The 6,231-nt window shown below is 31.2% G+C and overlaps 1 non-coding gene across 1 annotated transcript; it reads right to left on the bottom strand.

The window, feature by feature from the left end:
• Window positions 1-235: 235 nt before the first annotated feature.
• Window positions 236-316, bottom strand: TRNAL-AAG. The gene has a single exon. It is a non-coding gene; the product is annotated as a tRNA-Leu (tRNA).
• Window positions 317-6,231: the final 5,915 nt, after the last annotated feature.

Raw genomic sequence — 6,231 nt, 5'->3', positions numbered from 1 at the left:
AAAAAAAAAAAGTTGTTGAAGATGATGAGTTTATAATAATTTTAAACAATTATGATCAATACACATAATTCCCAATAATTAGAAAATTCTCGTTTTATTATATAGTTGGTGATTATTAAGATTATTATTTAAAAGCAAAAAAAAAAAAAAATTGTTGAAGATGATGAGTTTATAATAAGTTTAAACAATTATGATCAATACACATAATTCCCAATAATTAGAAAATTATCTAAAATGTTGAGAGTGGGATTTGAACCCACGCCCTTTCGGACCAGAACCTTAATCTGGCGGCTTAGACCAACTCGGCCATCTCAACATTGAATTTTACATTTGCAATGAAGACATATAAAGTAAGCTCCTCTCGTGCAACTTGCTAATACATATGCCAAAGTTATCCATATTCAAATACACAGTTGTATTCATGATGATAATTTTAATCCATTCCGTGGATACTTACCCAGAATTACGTTGCATGATTTGAAATTTTTTGTGATAGAAGGGTGTGAGTCTTACCAACTTAAATTCGTAGTGGGTCGGATTGGATACAAGTTTTATATACAAAACTCTAATTGAATCCCACTCAACCTATCATATTGTTGTTGTTGTTGACTTGTTATTAATACTAATTTTACGTGCATATTGCACGAATAGCTAATACCAATGTTTATATTTAAATAGGTATTTCAAAGTATATATATCAATGCAATATTATATAAGAAAATTTTATACATCGGTAATTGAATGTCAAATTGAATTTGTTCATTTAAATTGGTAATTCAAAGTATATGAATGCAAGATAATATAGGAGATTCATTCTAATTGTTACTAAAATAAATGTTTGCAACTTTGTAAAATCGATAGTTTAATACTTAGTCTAAAAACAATAGTTTAAATAAATACTACACTTTTGGTTTGAACTTAAAGTCTTCTTAATTCTCTTTTTGGTAGCATTGTCATTGTCTTTGTATTCCCTATTTGTCCTCTACTTTTTTGTTGGTAGTGTGACATTTATAATTGAGTTACTAGTGGTAGCATAGATGACAACATCATGCAATTAGATTATGGTGTAGGAAGTTGTGAATCGGATTTGTTTTGTTGTGTATATGACTGGGATCTTAGCTGCACTATGAACTCTTGATCCTGCAAACGCTTATTGATATTTTGCAATAGTAGTTTTTCCCTTACATGTTTCATGTAGAAGTACAGAATAAAATATTAATATTTATTATATTTGTTGAAGGTTAATAAGTAGTATCTTTTGTTCTATTTTAATAACTGGTTTACTTGATAGTAACAACAATAACTCTGGAGGTAATCCGAATACTGATATTACAACGTGTTAAGCTTTATCAATAATTTTCACATCCATTTTGCACATGTTCATTTTCAAGTTTATATTTTTGGAATTAATATGAATGAGTGTATAAATTGATTTTGTGTGTGTGTGTTTTATTGAATTAGTACTAACCTTGGAGTTAAATTGTTTGTCACTTTGTGCATAAACCTTTTTTAAAAAGTGGTTACAACCTATATAGTATATACCAAGTGTTTTTGTTGTTAAGATTGATGCTGATTTTGCATTTAATCTAGAGCAAATTTCCATTTTGGTCCAGTGACTACAGGGGTCCTGTTAATTGCAATCCACCACTTTCAAAATTGTTAATTTTATACCTTGACTATTCAATTTTTATCAATTTTAGTCACTTTGGCCAAATTGGAGGCTAAATTTCACCGGAAAAACTTGATACTCCAATAAATACTCTTAACAACAAAACAATGCTAGCGTGTTTTTAAGAGTATTTATTTAAACATTAAGTTTTTCCGGCGAAATTTGGCCGCCAATTTGGTCGAAGTGATCAAAATTAATAAAAATTGAATAGTCAAGGTATATAATTAACAGTTTTAAAAGTCGTGGATTGCAATTAACAGAACCCCTATAGTCAGTGGACAAAAATGACAATTTGCTCTTTAATCTAAGCATATTGAGTTTAAAAGATGAAATGAATTATAAATTTCTATTAGTTCTAATATATTTAATGAATGAACAATAAGTATTTTACATACAAAATCAATGAATGCAACAACGATAGACTACTATTTTTGAAATTTCTTCATTTTCTAAATTTTCCAAATTAATTGCAACATTGTTATAGTCTCGACATCTTTTCAAGTGTCAAGTGTGTCACGTTGTTCTATTGTTCTACATTGACATTTTTAATAATGAGTTTTAAATGTAACTACGTGAGATAATGATCTAATTGACATTTATATATTATTATCAACATAAAAACATACCAGTCTTTTAGGTATTCTGCTTGGCGTTCATTTGGTTCAACTAGTATTATTGAAAGAGTTTTTATGGATAGAGAAATACCTACTTTAAGAAATAAGATTAGATAATGTAGTAAAAAATTATACATTTCAAATCATCTTAATAAAGAAATACAATTTACCTTTAAAGTGAACAGCTATGATGTAATTCAAAGATATTATGGGGTAGTTTTCTACTTCAATTTATTAGGTTATTTGAATACTCTCTTCCTTCAAAAAAAAAAAAAAAAGAGAATACTCTCTTTGTCAAAAAATCTTTCCAAGTAATTAATATGATTAGTTTCAAATTACTTTTTTCAATCATACTTGACTCATTGCTATCACCTTCATCATATTAAAAGAGAGCATAAATTAAGATAATATTTTGGTTAATTTCACATTTTCACAGTTCAAAAAATATTTAAATATATGTACAATTTTAGATTTAATGTAAAATAATTTATTTTGTCGCATTTATTTTTTCAAAATTATTCTATATTTAATTCAAAATGTTCTCACAAGCGAAAATGTAAAGTTTAATTAACTATCCACAAGGACCACAGTGAAAATGTTTTGAACATTTACAACTAAATGTGAAAGAATAAGATTAAATATCTCAAACTTAAATTTCACCAACAGATTATAAAATTATTACGTCATGCACATAACTGACAAAAAAAATAAAATTAAGATATAGAATAATGGGAAATGAGTAACTCCAGGGATATTTAACTTAGTAATTTGTTAAAGTCACAAGATGAGTTTTACCTAGTATACACTTTCGAGTCGATTTCAGACTTTCCTGCTGTTGGAGCTATGGGGTTTGGGCTCAATGACAATTTGGCCAGATGATGAGGGCCTAAAATGTTTCATAGTTCAAGTTAAACTAAAACCTGCAGAAAGAGAAAAGGCACAACGATCCTCTAACTAGTCTTACTTCAACTAGTCTACTATATTTCTTGTGCAAGTACAAGAGGTAAATTTAGCTAATGCGAAGGGTGTGGGATGACAACTTGTGATGGCAAGTGGGTGGATAGGGTTGGTCGAGGAATGACAACTAATTTTATGGGTGGACATACTTGATCAAGACATTACAATCACTCGTTTTACAAGGTACAGACATTATAAATAGAGCTCCTTGCACTCTTTAAACATCATCAAGCAATTACTAATAGGACACTTTAGTTTAGAGGTTTCTTCTCTACCCCTCCCAACCACAATAGTCAACTCCCTAAGTAGTGTGTCTTAGGGGTTAGAGTCAAATGCCTAGTCTAACTTGGTTTGGACCCTATAGACAAATGCCAATCTAACTAGACAGAGAGTAGATGAGAATGAGAAGTTGGTGAATCGATATTAGATACATTGCATTTGCATCATAATTTACTACCTTTTCAGTGTGAAATAATAGTTGACCCACAAAATAAATAAATAAAAATTAGCTAATGCCTACATTATATTTTCTTTGCTTACTCATGAAGCTGGTATTCACATTTAACATGTATCCCCTGTGGACTGTGGTGACATTTTTACATCCAATTCTAGCCTCTTTTAATTTGTTTACAATACTGTAAAAATGATACCATAACTGGAGAGTAAATTTAGAATTAACTCAAATCAAAATTTGAGCACATCATCGAAATATTTTAAAATTTGCAACAATATGGCATTTCTAGAAAAGGTTTGCTAAGCTAATAGAAATAAGGAAAATATTTAATAAGGCAATTTAGATGGTGCCAAAAGAATGTCAGGATGTGAAATGTTTAAAATATTAACAACTAATTAACAAACCTATTTTCTCTATATAAGTACTTGAAATAGTTTACAATGTTCATCCTTAATCATCATTCGGATTTTTTTTCTTTCCAACAACACTTGTAAGTTCATGGAATCGTTTTGATAGATGTATGAGGTTCCGTATTTGCCGGTCAAATGCTTTGACACACACAAAACTTGGTTGACATGGTAAACACAATATAAAAAAATTTGATTTTTTGAATTATATAAATATTTGATGTTAATAAAAGAGATTTCATACCATTCTGAAAACAATGTTGGATCTCGTCCATCTCCATACCTAGTTATACAAATTAACGAATATTATTATTATTGACATTAAAAAAATTTTACAAATATAAATTAAGTTCTGCCAAATTCGATATGGGATGAATAAGAATCGAGAATATGAACACTGAGCAAAACACTTATCAAATAGAAGAATTTGTGAGTAAAAGCATGATGACCAAGTGTCAAAAGCCCCATACACTCAGTACTCTTCAAGCCCACCCCACATAATATATTTTTATCCAATGTGCAAAGACGTGCCAAAGATACTTTTGAATGGAGTCCATCTAAGGTACCTAATATGAGACAATATCAGCATCTGCTGTTGAAGTAAGAAGATGAATGGGAGCAAACTTTACTGTTCTAGTAGATGTATATGAAGATCCCTAGGCAGTGGGGTTCATCTTCTTAATCTTTGCTGCAAGAACATTATTCATTTCTCTGAGTCTCGATAACTTTTGCAATCTCTCCCACAGGAGCACATCTAACTGCATCAATCAATTGAACCCAAGTTTCTTCCGGGAATTCTATTTGAATTATAGTAGATTTTTTTTAATTCTTCCGGGCATTTTTTGTTCTCCACAATCACATCTTAACATCAAAAGAGAATGTGCAACCATTATGAACATGTGTCACATTCATATCTTCTAATCTTTCTGTGTTTGATGTGATAATATACTCTTACAACCACATAATCTTGTGCCATCTACACTTTGACAACCGGGCAATTCAACCTCCTCAGGAAGGTGGATCTTCTCAGAGTGACTATTGGATGTTACCAGGAGAGGAATAAGAAAACTCATGATTTACTGGCCTAGAGGATGTTCCACCACTCTGTCATCCCCAGTGAACCTGGCTCATTCTCTGCAGAAGAGATGAAAGTTTCATGTGATTGTTGGCTATTAGGTCCGGTAGGATTTGATGTCGATTCTTGACTGCATGGAGAATCCACTTGAATATCACAAGATCTCGATGGTACTGGGAATTTGGCAGCAAGCAAGAGATATAAAAGCATTGCTGTAGAAAAATCTCCACTAATATTTCAAATTACATGTCACTAGATGAAACTAAAAGACTATTTAATTGTATGCAAAAAGATAAAGTTTACCTGGAGAGATAGTAGGATACATTTTGAGTTAAGAAAACTCCAACAACTGATCCTTTCCACGGTGAGAAACGTCTGTCTATCACCTGAGAAGTTTATCCCATGTAAGACAACAGTGATACATCAAACAATCACCCTATAAAATCCATATGACTAAGGAAGGTTTTCATCAGATTAGAGCAGTTATTGTAAGTGATGTAGGTAAGAGTTAATTTTAGGAGAGGCTAACAGTTTAGCCTTGTTTTTTATTGAACTTACCATAATAAAGATGGACATCTAGTAGTAGAGCTCTAATTGTAGAAATAACCATTTCCTTCCCTTCAAATGCATTTATAGGCATACCTTGGAGTTGGAGAACATGCATGCAAGTAAAGTAATGAATTCTTTTAGACGTTAGTTTACAGAAGAATATTTCCCTCTGCTCCTCCCAATCTTTTTTCTTTTTTTCATCTTCATCTTCAGGCATCCGTCTCCATTATTATTGTTTCTGGGTCTAGATCAAGGGCATTTTTTGTCTCTTCAGAGCACTACCCATTGTGGGGGGTAAGCAGGAATTTCTGAAGGATAATGAACCTTTTGGATCTTTTCCTTTTAGATTTCACTAATGGAAACAAATTGTATAAACATATGAAGGATTTTGGATCAGCAATAGCAGCTTTAATTTGACTCTTAGGTAGCCCTGGAAGAATGGAGTTGTTGACATTCAAGTCTAAATGTTTCTTGGGATTACTGCTGCGCAATGCATATTTGGGAGC

This window comes from Ipomoea triloba, chromosome 6, assembly GCF_003576645.1.
Source record: "Ipomoea triloba cultivar NCNSP0323 chromosome 6, ASM357664v1".
NCBI lineage: Eukaryota > Viridiplantae > Streptophyta > Magnoliopsida > Solanales > Convolvulaceae > Ipomoea > Ipomoea triloba.
Note: the sequence above shows the minus strand (reverse complement) of the source record. Positions and strands in the feature narration are given on the sequence as shown.